This window comes from Canis lupus, chromosome 30 (genome assembly GCF_011100685.1).
Source record: "Canis lupus familiaris isolate Mischka breed German Shepherd chromosome 30, alternate assembly UU_Cfam_GSD_1.0, whole genome shotgun sequence".
Classification (NCBI taxonomy): Eukaryota; Metazoa; Chordata; class Mammalia; order Carnivora; family Canidae; genus Canis; species Canis lupus.
This window is the reverse complement of record NC_049251.1, coordinates 11,385,882-11,400,336: the sequence shown is the minus strand read 5'-3', so window position 1 is coordinate 11,400,336 and position 14,455 is coordinate 11,385,882. Positions and strand designations below refer to the sequence as shown.

The window sequence follows — 14,455 nt, the reverse complement described above, 5'->3', positions numbered from 1 at the left end:
TAATCTTCCCCCTCTTATTTACTTTTAGCAATATCTCTGCTTTTTTACTTCCCAAAGAATTTTTTTTAAGATTTTATTTATTTATTTGAGAGAGAGAGAACATGAGCAGAGGGAGGGGCAGATGGAGAAGCTGAGCAGGAATCAGATGCGGGACTCAATCCCAGGACTCCAGGATCATGGCCTGAGCTGAAGGCAGATGATCAACTGACTAAGCCACTCAGGTGCCCCTCAAAGAATTACTTGATATGGAAGAATTTAATCCAAAAAAAGAAAACATTCTTCCTGAAAGATATAAACAACTATTACTAAATATTAATCTCTATTATCTATGCAGTATTCAAGTGCCTTTATTTTTAAAAAGATTTTATTTATTAGAGAGCATGCGCAAGGGGGGGGGGGGGAGTGGCAGGCAGAGGGAGAGGGAGAAGAAGCGGGCTCCCTACTGAGCAGGGAGCCTGATGTGGGGCTCCATCCCAGAACCTTGGGATCATAACCCAAGCCTAAGGCAGATGCTTATTAACAACTGAGCCACTCAGGTGGCCCTTAAGTCCCTTCTAATACTACAGCTTTAAGTTTCTTTAAAGTAGTAAACACATTTCCTTATACTAAAATTATTACAGCTCTTATGAAAACATGATTGCTAAAACCTCAAGTTAAAGTACTGCTGATGATTCATGTTTAATCTAGACATACTTCCTTTCCTACAATCTCTCTAAATAAATACAGGAGAATTTATGAATACCATAAAACATGGGATTAAAAATATACTCAAATGGTCTATTGTGACCTTATAATAAAGTTAAAAGACTTATTACGTAAAAATTTTACAACACTACTTTTTAAAAATGGCATATTAGTGTTTCCCTACACTCTTTTTTTTTTTTTTTTTTTTTAAGATTTTGTTTATTTATTCATGAGACACAGAGAGAGAGGCAGAGACACAGGCAGAGGGAGAAGCAGGCTCCATGCAGGGAGCCTGATGTGGGACTCGATCCGGGGTCTCCAGGATCACGCCCTGGGCTGAAGGTGGCGCTAAACCGCTAAGCCACCCAACCCAGGCTGCCCTCCCTTCATTCTTCTAAACCGTATTAACTGGGGGACCTAGAGATGAGGGAAGCAAACAAAAGGGCTAGCCAAACCAATAAGCCATATTTGTCCTTAAGATTCTACCATTCTTCTTTAGCCCACACTTAGTCTTACCCCTCATTACTGTCAGATTCACAAGATTCGTAAAGGACCCCAAGAAACCCAAGCTTCTCACTACAACTCAACCCTTATCATGCCTTTTCCCGCTAAACAGTGTTCCTATATGCCACACCTCTCCTGATCAGTGAGTGCATAAAATCTTACTTCTACATTCCACTGCCTCTGAACCCTCACCTGTTTGTGGTATCAGCAAGTTTATTTGATAAACTAATATGGGATAATATTACCAATAAAAGACAACAGTTTAAATTTTCTCCAGAGAATTTGTGATTTTAAACATTATTTTATTTATTTATTTGAATTTAGCATTATATGGTTTCACTCATACAGGGAATATAAGAAATATCAATAGGTCATTTTAAAAATGAATTCCATAACACACCAGACACAAAGTTTGGCACTGGCAATTCTCAAATTATGCTACACAGTCAACCATCTAATCTACCTATCTGTAATGTAGATCCAATTACAATTTAATACAGTTTAAACTAAAAATTAATGTAGTCATATACAACCAGTAGGGAATATATGTCTGGCTTAGATATATGCCTCGTGGCAAATGTCAAGTAAGTGATAACTAAAATTATGACTGTATGGTTTTATCATAAGTCTTATATCTGTTAAATCTTCTCACTTTCAAAGTAGAGCAAATGACTCTCTGTAGCTAATCCAGTTCAAACAGGTAACTTTCTTTTAATTTCTTAAAATTTTTACGTAATCTCTATATATCTCTAATGTGGGGTTTGAACTCATGACCCCAAGACCAAGAGTTGCGTGCTCTACCAACTGGGTCAAGCAGGCCCCTAAAATGGTCAGGTAACCTTTTAACCCACCCAGAAAAATTACCTTAGCACACCATATATGAGGACTTTTTCAGAACATTTGATACTTATGACTTTACAGTGTCTTTTCTACTTTATGATTTTTCACAACTTGGTCAATTACAAATATAATTACACAGTTTACTTCAAATTCTAACAAACCACTTTATTCTTTATTGCATTAATCCAAAGTACAGTCTCTTACGACTGAGATAATTTAATACCATTTCATTCCATCTGCAATTAATCCTATAGTTAGTTACAAGTCTAGAGCCTCACGTGTCTTTCTGAACAACAGATCCAAGTTTTTTTTAAAACCAGAATAGGGGCAGCCCCAGTGGCTCAGCAGTTTAGTGCTCCTTCGGCCCGGGGTGTAATCCTGGAGACCCGGGATCGAGTCCCATGTCCGGCTCCCTGCATGGGGCCTGCTTCTCCCTCTGCCTCTCTCTCTCTCTCTCTGTGTGTGTGTGTGTGTGTGTGTGTCTGTCATGAATAAATAAATAAAATCTTTAAAAAAAGAAAAAAAAACAGAAGAGTATGGATTTTGTATTATAATAATCTTATGAAGAAACCTCTAGACAGAATCTCAAACATAAGAATAGTTAGATAAATTTGGGGAAGAGCAAACTTCTCCAATTCTTAATTTCTTAACAGTGGAAAAAGAATAACATTACTAGCTCAAATGAAATGCCTGAGACATTATATTGAATATTATAAAACATACCAATCCTATTCAGTTTTTCCATACAATCCTATTTGGAATTTCTATACACCTACAAGTCCACAGAGATTATTAAGGTCTATACCACTAGAGCTTTTACTTTCTTTCAACTCCTACTGAGAAGAATATGAAAAGAGCACAGGTACTGTATGAACGTAGAATTAAAACAATTTGGGAGAGTTTTTTAAGACAAAATCTACACACAATCCTTACTCAGCTATCTGTAAACCAAATTTTATTAAAAACATTAATGTTTAAAAAAAATTAATGCTTTATAAACTACCCAAAAAGGTCATTAAAGTAGAGATTAAAACCTTCGCAAATCAAATAATTTATTCTACATTCTTTTAGTCACATATTTGGCCCTATTCTTTAAACAAATAGGCTCAGCAAGTATCCAATATGCCCTCATCTCCACTTCCCACCCACTCTTCTTTTGCTCCTGGAAGACAAGTATGAGGTTCAATTCAATCCTAAAAGACTGCTTCACCTAAGAGCTACTTTTGCCTTGACTTTCTTTATGACCTTGGGGGGAATCTACCAAAAGACAATTATAATGATGTTGTTTATCACTGAAATTTAATCCTAATATGCTAACATTAGTAAAGTCATCTAAACTAAACCTAGAAAAGCGAAAAAAACCTTTGAGCTATAAACATTGACTGATATGTAACATAAGCCACATTTAAAAAATTTAGCTAGTTAAGGGGGAAAAATACGAAGGCCTCAAATTCAACAATATTGAAAAACAAATTCTGAAAAACACCAACTGACTCTACTTTTCTCTATGGACAAATGGTTTGCAATATAAGAAAAAAGGTGGGGGGGGGGGGCGGAATGAAACTAGCCTTAACTACCGGTTCCTTGCTTTTGTAAGGATTACAGGTGGACAACAAACGAAGAATTTAAAACTTGGCAAAGAATGGGGAAACTGTATGTAAAGAAATCTACAATCTGAAAATTACTAAGATAAATCTATCTTTTAAGTACTAATTTGTATATCCATATTGGGCAGTAATCATGGTACCGCTTTATTAGCGCTAGAAAGATAAATCCTTGCCTAGGAGGAACATTTACTAAGTACATTTCATTTCAAGATCTTAGGGCAGTTTACGAGCAGTATCTCTTTAGGCTTCCCTAAGGTACTCTAAAGTGCTTAACATCATTCACACATCCAGCCACCACTAGGGTGAGAAGTAAATAAACACGATTTACTTATGCAATTATTTACCACAGAATTCTAGTCAAGAATGAAAAAGTAAACATGCACATAGTCATTTAATACCCAAGGAAAGCGGCGACTACTACGGCCGATAAGATTCACCCTTAATTGACCACTACAGAAACCACAGGCCTTCCACATGGGCTGTCCTTTACTACCACTCCTGATTCGAAAAAGTAACAATGTCAAGTCAACATTTCAACAGTACAGAAGATAAACAGAACTTGATGAAATATCTAATTCCAGATCCTCGAAAGATGTTTATAAAAACTGAGATAGAGCAACGCCCCCCTAAAAGCACCCTACTAGAAAGAATGAAATATCGAAAACATCAGGTGGGCCAAGGTTAGAAAAGCTGATCTAACCCAACTACCCAGAGGGACCACAGGGTTTGGGACTAGGAACGTGAGATCGGGGTGGGGGTGGGTAGCAAAGTGAAATCTAACCCCAGAAATCACAACACAGGCCGCAGCCCGGGAGCTGAAGCTGGCGGGAAGTGAGCTCCCTTTCTGTTCCCAGGGGAAAGTCCAGAGAAGAGCGGCTCCACACCGCGCACTTACAGGGCGCCAATGGTGCATGCCTACCAAGGCGCCGAGCCGCTGGAGAACCCGGTTGGGAAGGGGAGGAGACCCCGGCAGACGGCCCTGGAAGAGGAGGACTAAGGTTGGAAGCAGCGGCAGTGTCTGGACGAGGGGGATTACCTAACTGTGACGACAGAGAAGTATCCTCAGGCTCCGGCGATGGTCCCGACTGCGCAATGTGTGGTGTCTTTCCCGCTTAGCCCGCAGCAGCAACAGAACCAGCTCCTTCAGCCAGTCGCCATTTCCCGCCTACCGACCTGCTGCACCGCACGGACAGAGACCCGGATGGAAAGCGGCCTCTCCGCGCAGGCGCCTTGGCTTCCTCCTCCCCCTCCCGCCACAATTCCGCGAGGTGGGAGGGAAGGAATGCGGGAGGCTTCAGCGGCAAAAAAAAAAAAAAAAACCCAAACCAAACCAAAACAGAAAACAAAAAACAAAAAGCCCGCACAAAAACAAAAACAAACAAACAAACAAAAAAACAACTTTTAGTTCCGTAAAGGGCCTTGGAGTTCCTGCCGCCAGAAGAAACTCACAAACCCGATTCTTGACAAAAATTGAACGCAGACCCTTAGGACCGAATGGAGGAACAAGGACAAAACCTATGAGGCTACACCAGGGCCCGGGGGATATTTGTACTTTAGGGGCCTCCGTAGCTGGCTGTGTAGTGATTGCAGGAGGAGTAGGGAGTAAAGCGTTGGGAGTGAAGAGGCGGGGATCCGAAGGACGGTTTTTCCTCCCGCTGCTAACGGAACTGCTTAGGCAGGGCTGGGAGGGGGAGCGCGCCCTCGCCCGGGAGGCGGGGCTTAGGAACGCGGCGCTCGCCCTGGCCGCTGGGGTTTAGCAACCCGGGCGCGCCAGGTGGGTGGGGCCAAGCGGGACAGGGTGGGACTAACGCCTTGGCGCGCTGGAGGAGGTCGTGTGCAGGGAGCGCTGCCGGAGGCCGTGGTGAGACGAATCCTTCCTTCTTTCCAGGGATCCGGGTGGCCGTTGAAGGTCCTCTTTCCAGCGCTCTGCCTAGAGAGCATAGCAGTCGCTTGTGGATCTGCCATGCACACCCACGCCGTTCGACTCCACGCGATGTCGGCGGTGGTCCTTCCGAGAAGCCAGATCGTTCAGACAACTGGGGTCCTACCTGCATTACTGAGTCTATCTAAGGACCGACCGTCAGCCTCACGGGGTGGAAATGTGTCAATCCAAGCGCCCAGCCCTAGTGGAATATCAGAAAACCGAGTGTAGTGGTTGGAAGAGCATCATCTCTTTGCTAAAACTCTTGGGCCATTCACGTTATTCAATCAAGAAACATTTACTGAAAAAAACACAGGGTGTGAGGACCATACTAGATGCGAGGGATACAAGGCAGACGTGGACCCTGCCTTCCCAGAGTTCATGGTCTATTGAAGACAAACAAGTAAACAATTTAAATACAGCTAAAATGACCACAAGGAGTTCTTGACAGGCGTACAACTGAGTGAGGGTTTGAGATGGCTTTCATGAGATGATGGCGTGAAGAATCGATGTTAGAAGGGAAGTGTCTAGGTAAAGGAAACGACAGATGGAAAAATCCAAAAATGAAATTGCACTGAGCAATTAGGGAAGTAGTTCTGTGCACCAGGGATACAGGAGTTGAGGGGAAGATAGTGGAGAGAGATGAGACGCAGGTAAGCAGAGAATCTTGTGAATCTGGTGGTTTCAAAGTGTGGAGGAGGTGGGTTGTCTCCTGATAGCCTTATATACTACAGATCCTGTCAGAGCTCAGAGTTCATTTGTACCAGGTCTCTTCCTAATACAAGAATGCTCTAAATGAGACATTGACAGGACGTGGTGTAACTGTGTGCAGAACTGGTATTAGTCCACAAAATAATTGAAAATCAACAAACAGTTACTGATTATCCAGTGTGTATCACGGAAAGCAATTAGAATATAGACTAAACAATTACCCCAATTGATTACCAAAATAATTTTTAAATCAGGTAAAAATTGGAAATATTTCTGAAAAAAGTTGTTCCCCGTAGTAGTAACTTCCAGTGTTCACTCTTCTAAAACAAGTATGCCATTTACAAAGTAGTTTTACATGCATTTTGATTTCCCCAACAACCCCAGGAAAAAAATAAAATAGGTGATATTAGTCCCCAAACTCTTCAGCTGAAGACACTGAAATTTTTTTTAAGGTGAGGAGAGGGGAGAAAAAAGAAAAAAACAGATGTATTATCCAAAGACAATCTGCCAGGAAGAAATATAATCAGGACTCAAGCCCCCCTTCTGCTCATTACAGCACCTCCTACTGTCTCCTGTGGCAATGTTAGATTGTTAGATGTTAAGTTTAGAAAGGCTGCTGGTAGCAAGTCTAAGTGCTTTTGCAATTTATTTAATATTTCAATACCATTTGTTCACAGTTGACTGTATTATTTCTGATTTTCACCTTCTTTTACATCTAATAGTCTACTAGATTCTTTTCTGCAATATCTAAGTGGATTTTACATCTAATAGTCTACTAGATTCTTTTCTGCAATATCTAAGTGGATTGTTTTGAAATCAAATGAGATATTATTTACGGAAAAACATTCAATAAGGTGTTTTCCTTGCTCCTTAAATAATAGTTGTTAATGTCATTAAGCTTCAGTAAAAATTCTGTCCAAGATTTTAGAATGAAATAAAGGTTTAAAAATATGAGCTTTTTAAAGATTTTATTTATTTATTCATGACAGACATTGGGGGGGGGGCGGCGGCGGAGACACAGGCAGAGGGAGAAGCAGGCTCCATGCAGGGAGCCTGACTTCGGACTGGATCCCGGGTCTCCAGGATCCCACCCTGGGCTGAAGGCGGCCCTAAACTGCTGAGCCACCGGGACTGCCCAAAAATATGAACTTTAAAAAAAACCCTGAAGTATATTAAGATGCAAAGCAGTAGCCATAGGGAAAAAAATTAATGCAAAAACCTAGTGACATGCATGCTTTCTAACCTATACAGAACTATTGCTATATGAAACCATTAATGAAATAGAATGTTCACTAAGTAATGTGATAGAAGTGTCTTGGATATTCAATAGAATCCTTCAAAAAGTTCCTTATTTCACAGTATATGGAATATATTTACCTTTGATATGTAAGGCGTATGCACTTCACAAACAATTCTTAAAATTCTCTGTGAGATATATTTTTATCACTCTTACTACAAATGATAATACATCATTAAGGAAGTAATACTTAAATACTGAAATATCAGAATTGCATTTTGCTCTAATATTGCAATCACTTGATGGCAATGATCATCTGAAACATGGTCAAAACAAAACTTCATTTTCTCTCAAATCTGCTTCTCTCAGTATTCTGTACCTTATAGAATATAGTTTGTTTCTCATATTTCATCCAATCCATTGTAAGTGCAATAAGCTAGACCTTGAAAATATCTTGAATCCAAACACTTACCACTCCAGCTATGTCCCTAGTTCAAGGACCATAATCTCTATGGTCTCTCTCTACTATAAGTGTTCCTGTTCTGTTCTTGAGCCTCCTTCAACCTTTCTAACACACAGCCAGAGTGATCATTTTAAACCTCATTATAAAATTTCCATCACCCTTAAAATCTAAAATCTTTACTGTGACATGCAAGTGAGCTATTAGCTCACTCTTGGATACCTTACTAACTAAATTCCCTACCTCTTGTTATTTGTATTTCCATCATACTGTCCAACTAACTATTCTTTGAAAAAGTATATTCCTGTATCAAGGGCTTTATATTTATTGTTTCTCTGCTTCTAATTCTTTTTCCCCCTAGACCTGTGCTATTCAACAGCCACTAGCTACAAGCCATGTGTGGCTACTGGACACTTGAAATGAGGCATTGTGGTTGAGGAAATCAATTTTTAATTTTATTTAATTTTAATTAGCTTAAACTTTAAAACTAAGACCCGAGTGCTTAATAGAGCTTCCATTTGGGGTAATGAAACAGTCCTAGAACTAGTTAATGGCAATGGTTGCACAACATTGTTAGTGTATACTTAATGCCACTGAATTGTATATTTTACATGTAAATGTAACAATGGTAAATTTTATATTATGTGTATTTTACTACAATAAAAAAATTGTTCCTTGGTATTTCCCCAAAGAAGCTGAACTTGTGCCCACACAAAAATCTACACATGAATATCAATAGCAACTTTATTCGTAATTGCCAAAACTTAGAGCACCCAAAATGTCCTTCAATAGGTGAAAAGTTAAACTGTGATATACCCATACAACGGAATATTAATCAGCTAAAAAGGCCAATCTGAAAAGGCTATATACTATATGATTACAACTATATAATATTTTGGAAAAGTGGCTGCCAGGGGCTTAGAGGAAAGGAAGGAGGAATAAGTCGACTATGTGTGATTTTTAGGGCAGTGAAACTATTCTGCATACTATAATGGTAGATACATGTCATTATACATTTGTCCTAATCCATAGAATTTACAATACAAAATGTGAATTTTAATGTAAACTGACTTTGGTTGATAATGATGTGTACAGTGTTAGTTTATCAATTTTAATAAAAAATTTTAGCTTGTGTGTGTGTGTGTGTGTGAATGGAGTATGTGGGAATTCACTACTTTCTACTTAATTAGCTGTGAACCTGAAAGTGCCCGAAAAAGTAAAGTGTATTGAAAAACATTAATACTTCGTTCAGTTATTGGAAAACTTTTAAGTATGCTTGTGGAACATGGGTATGTGAACATACTTGCTCAAATATAAATTTTATTAATGCTAAATACTAATTAAATATTTCCAATGACAATTTACTGTTCAAATTGAGATGCATTGTAAATGTAAAATATATACTAGATTTAAGATTTAGTACAAAAGAAAATATAAAATATCTCATGAGTAGTATTTTATGTTGATTACATATTAAAATAATAATATTTTGGATATATTGGTTAAATATCAAAATTTCACCAGTATTTTTAAAAGTTATTACTAGGGGTGCCTGAGTGGCTCAGTTGGTTCAGTGTCTGCCTTCAGCTCAGGTCATCATCCCAGGATCCTGGGATGGAGCCCTGCATTGGGCTCCTTGCTCAGCAGGGAGCTTGCTTCTCTCTCTCCTCCTTGCTTGTGCTATCTCAGTCACTATTTCTTACTCTCTCGCACTCTCTCATATAATTAAATAAATAAAATATTTAAAATAAAATGTGGTTACCAGAAAATTTAAAATTACATAGGTAGTTTGTATTAATTATATTTTTATTGGATAGTATTGCATAGAATATTCACATGGCTTGTTCTCATACCCCTTTTTCAGAAAGGCCCTCCCTGATCATCCTATCTAAAATAGTATTCCTCTAGGAGCACCTGAGTGTCTCAGTCAGTTAAGTGTGTCTCTCATGAATAAATCCGACTCTTGATTTCAGCTCAGGTCATGATCTCAGGGTTGTGGGATTGAGGCCTGCATCAGGCTCTGCACTCAGCAGGGAGTCTGCTGGAGATTATCTTCCTCCACCTTCCCCTGCTTCCAAGCACGCTCTCTCTCTCTCTTTCTAAAATAGACAAAATCTTTTGAAATAGCACTCCTACATCATTATTCCTTTTTTTTTCTAACTTATTTTTCTTATAGCATTTATCAATATGAGTATAGAAAATAATATCTCCCTCTGGCATATAAATTCCACTAAGGCAGAGACTTTATCACTCTTGTATCCCTTGTATCTCCAGACGTATTAGGTACTCAATAAGTAATTGAAAGAATGATTTTTTTTAAGATTTTATTTATTTATTCATGAGAGACACACAGAGAGGGAGAGAGGCAGAGACAGAGGCAGGCTGATATGGGACTTGATCCCAGGACTCCAGGATCATGCCCCTGGGCCAAAGGCAGGCACTAAACCCAGGGATCCTGATCATTGTTCTTTTATGATGAAATCTTTAGACTTTGTGTTAGGGAGTGGGGTGAACATCTTGAGCACACAATAAATATTGAATGAACCCCAAATCCACATTTCTGGGTCTCTCAACATTTCAACTATTTTCAAATACTTATAGTACAACTACATTTATATATCCTCAAATTCATTCTACTATCATTGCAATTTGCAATGAAACCCACCCAATGTGGGTAGCCCGGGTGGCTCAGCGGTTTAGCACCGCCTTTGGTCCAGTGCGTGATCCTGGAGACCCGGGATCAAGTTCCACATCGGGCTCCCTGCATGGAGCCTGCTTCTCCCTCTGCCTGTGTCTCTGCCTCTCTCTCTCTGTGTCTCTCATGAATAAATAAATAAATTAAAAAAAAAACAATAACAAAAAAAACCCCACCCAATGTATTTTTCATTTCAATTATTATACTTTGCAGTCCTAGAATTTCCTTTTGATTTTCTGTAATTTTCATTTCTGTGCTGAGACTCTGTTTAGTCATTTAAAACATTTTCATTTGATCTTTAAATAAACTTTTAATACCTGCATTAACAAACAACTAATAGGGCAGCCCAGGTGGCTTAGTGCTCCTTCAGACTAGGGTGTGTTCCTGGAGACCGGGAATTGCGTCCCACGTCGGGCTCTCTGCCTCTCTCTCTGTGTCTCTTATGAATAAATAAATAAAATCTTTTTTTTTAATTTTTATTTATTTATGATAGTCACACAGAGAGAGAGAGAGAAGCAGAGACACAGGCAGAGGGAGAAGCAGGCTCCATGCACCGGGAGCCCGACGTGGGATTCGATTCCAGGTCTCCAGGATCGCGCCCTGGGCCAAAGGCAGGCGCCAAACCGCTGCGCCACCCAGGGATCCCCTCTATTTTTTTTTTTAATTTTTATTTATTTATGATAGTCACAGAGAGAGAGAGAGAGAGAGAGAGAGAGAGAGAGGCAGAGACATAGGCCGAGGGAGAAGCAGGCTCCATGCACCAGGAGCCTGATGTGGGATTCGATCCCGGGTCTCCAGGATCGCGCCCTGGGCCAAAGGCAGGCGCCAAACCGCTGCGCCACCCAGGGATCCCCCCTCTAATTTTTTTTTAAACTATGAATTACATTTCAAGTCTTTGTCTAGTAATTTATTGAATACTGGACATCACTGTGTAGATGCCGTAGAAATTATATCTTCTGAAAGGTGATGTTTCTTGTTTTAGCAGATTCTTCAGTTACTGAGTGGTCACCTTAAACTACTATAGGCTTGATTTTATACTTTGTTAGCTCATATCTGTGAGATGCCCAAGGAATTTCCTAAGTTTTAACTTGGCAGGATACGATCTCCATACTCTATCTCCCCTTGCCATCTTGTCAGAGCTTGTTAGGGCAGGCCTGGGGAGGTCTTACTCTAGGGCATTGTCTTTACTCCCAAGATGCAGCCTCTCTAATGTTTCAGCTGGATGCCACAACTGTTAGAGATCGCTACCTTGGCAGGCCCAGAAATTTAGTGCCCCTTAGCACTGCTTTTAGGCCAACACTTCTTGACCACTAGTATCTACATTCCATTCTCAGCTCTGTAACAACTGCTATCTGGTAAGCATCAGGTGGTCTTGCTCTGATTATGTACAGCCCAGACCTCACCCATGGAGTCGGGCATCCCCAAGGATTTCGCGAGCTACTACTCTGTATAGCTCCGTCTTCTCTGGCGCTACCGCACTGATTCCAACTGCTTCAGCTGCTCTCCACTCTTATCTCTGTATTCTCAGCTCAGCCTCTTTACACCACAGGAAGCTGGGTGATAGTGGGGTTCAAGTGCTAAAGTTTTTATTTCAGAAGTTTCAGTTTTGCGCAACCCAAAACAGTCGATTAATATGTATTGTTCAGTTTCATAGCTGCTACTAATTCTGGAGGACAGGTCAAATTAATCATAGCCAGAAACAAAAGTCTCCGTTCCCTCAGATTTTTTGCAGTGGAATTAAGGAAAGAGGAGCAGCTGCTTTTGGGTGGCCAACTAAGAAAATAGACCTGCTGGAAGTCATGGGTAGAGGTTTGAGGGGAAAGCTGGTCTAAGTGAAAGAAAGTAGCAAGTAGAGAGAGGCAGAAATGGGAGTTGGTGAAACAAAGTTGATGGAATTGAATTGCTACACAAGTCCGGGAGACTCCTGTCCTTTATGCAGTTTGCTTACATGGACCATTAAATTTTCCCCTTTTTCTGAGATAGTTGTTTGAATTTTCATTTGAAACCCTTAGTGAGGAGAGTCTTAAAAAGAATTGGGTACAGGGATTCCTGGGTGGCTCAGCAGTTTCAGCGCCTGCCTTTGGCCGAGGGCATTATCCTGGAGTCCCGGAATCAAATCCCACATTGGGCTCCTGGCATGGAGCCTGCTTCCTCTGCCTATGTCTCTGCTTCTCTCCCTCTCTCTGTGTCTCTCATGAATAAATAAAATCTTAAAAAAAAAAAGCCGAGGGACGGGGTGTTGGGGGGCATCTCGGGTGGCTCAGTGGTTTAGCGCTGCCTTCAGCCCAGGGTGTGGTCCTGGAAACTCCGGATGGAGGCCCACATCAGGCTCCCTGCATGGAATGGAGCCTGCTTCTCCCTTTGCCTGTGTCTGTGCCTCTCTCTCTCTCTCTCTGTATCTCTCATAAATAAATAAATAACTAAAATCTTAAAAAACAAAAGAATTGGGTACAGCCCAATTAGAAGTGAATGTTGATGTGAAGACTCAATAACCTGGACTTTGGAAATGTATTAATGCCACATGATTTGATTATCTTTTTTTTTTAATAATTTGTTTTGTTTTTAAAGATTTTATTTATTCATGAGACACAAAGAGATAGAGGCAGAGACACAGGCAGAAGGAGAAGCAGGCTCCCAGCAAGGAGCCTGATGCGGGACTTAATCCCAGGACACCGAGATCACGACCTGAGCCAAAGGCAGATGCTCAACCACTGAGCCATCCAGGTGCCCCTGGTTTGATTATCTTATTGAAACCATCAGATATGTATGTAGAGATTAGAAGTTTCCAAGGCTAGCCATTATGGGAAGTGACTATCCCCCTCATATCTATGCAGGTTCTGTTTGGTTTTGTTTTCTTGCAGATTCTCTGTCCTCATATTCTAGCAAATTTTGTTACAGGCATATAAATGTCAAATTAAAAAGGTACACAATCTTAACATTTTTTAAAAGTAAAGATACATATTTTAGAAATGATTTTGAAGTCGCATTCACATTTTCTCTGGAATCATCCCTCGATGTATATTTTAGTTTTCATTTTCTCTTTATGAATCAGTAGCAAGTGACTTGAACTCACAAGGTTCTCCCTACCCTACCCTTTCCATACCTCTTCAGCCTCATTTCTCTCCCCCTTGCTCTTGATACTCTAGCCTCACGATTATGTTTCAGTTAAGTGAAAACTAGTTATATGGAAACTTAGAGATCTTGAAACCTTTGAACTTTGTTTTATTTTAATTTTTATTAAAGATTTTATTTACTTATTCATGAGAGACACACAGAAAGAGAGAGAGAGAGAGAGAGAGAGAGAGAGAGAGAGAGAGGCAGAGACACAGGCAGAGGGAGAAGCAGGCTCCATGCAGGGAGCCCGACCTGGGACTAGATCCCGGGTCTCCAGGATCAGGGCCTGGGCTGAAGGCACGCTAAACTGCTGAGCTACCCGGGCTGCCAAAACTTTGTTTTATTTTTAATAGTTCTTATCATTATTTAAAATTAGCTGGTTCATGTGTTTACTTATATATTGTCTGACAGCTCCAACTTGGAAGCTCCCTGAGAACTGAAACCTGGTCTGTCTTATCCACTACAGTATTGTTACATAAGACAATGCTGGGCACATAGGAAGCACTCAATATTTGTTAAATAAACTAGCACTACAATAAACTATCTTAATATAAATCTTTCTGCCCTTCTAGTTTAGCATAGCCTAAAAGATATTCTAAATTTGCTCAAATTTTAGTGTTAAAATGTAGCTATTTGCATCACAAGTGTGATGTGTGTGTATGTATCAGAATCAGCAAAATAG

General features: G+C 40.1%; 1 protein-coding gene and 1 long non-coding RNA gene across 8 annotated transcripts in view; one reads left to right on the top strand and one right to left on the bottom strand.

The window, feature by feature from the left end:
* Positions 1 to 4,888, bottom strand: part of CTDSPL2 (CTD small phosphatase like 2) — an 88,169-nt gene extending 83,281 nt beyond the window's left edge. For 2 of the 7 annotated variants that reach the window (XM_038580282.1, XM_038580285.1), the window contains exon 1: positions 4,677 to 4,884. The gene's annotated coding sequence lies outside the window, so the exon portion shown is untranslated. The other 5 variants (XM_038580286.1, XM_038580281.1, XM_038580280.1 and 2 more) reach the window with 5 other exon arrangements.
* LOC111093274 overlaps positions 1 to 7,259 on the top strand; it is a 100,287-nt gene extending 93,028 nt beyond the window's left edge. Inside the window, exon 5 of the long non-coding RNA XR_005381563.1 lies at positions 5,524 to 7,259. This is a non-coding gene — a long non-coding RNA (uncharacterized LOC111093274). The remainder of the gene's footprint in view (positions 1 to 5,523) is intronic.
* The last annotated feature ends 7,196 nt before the right edge of the window (positions 7,260 to 14,455 follow it).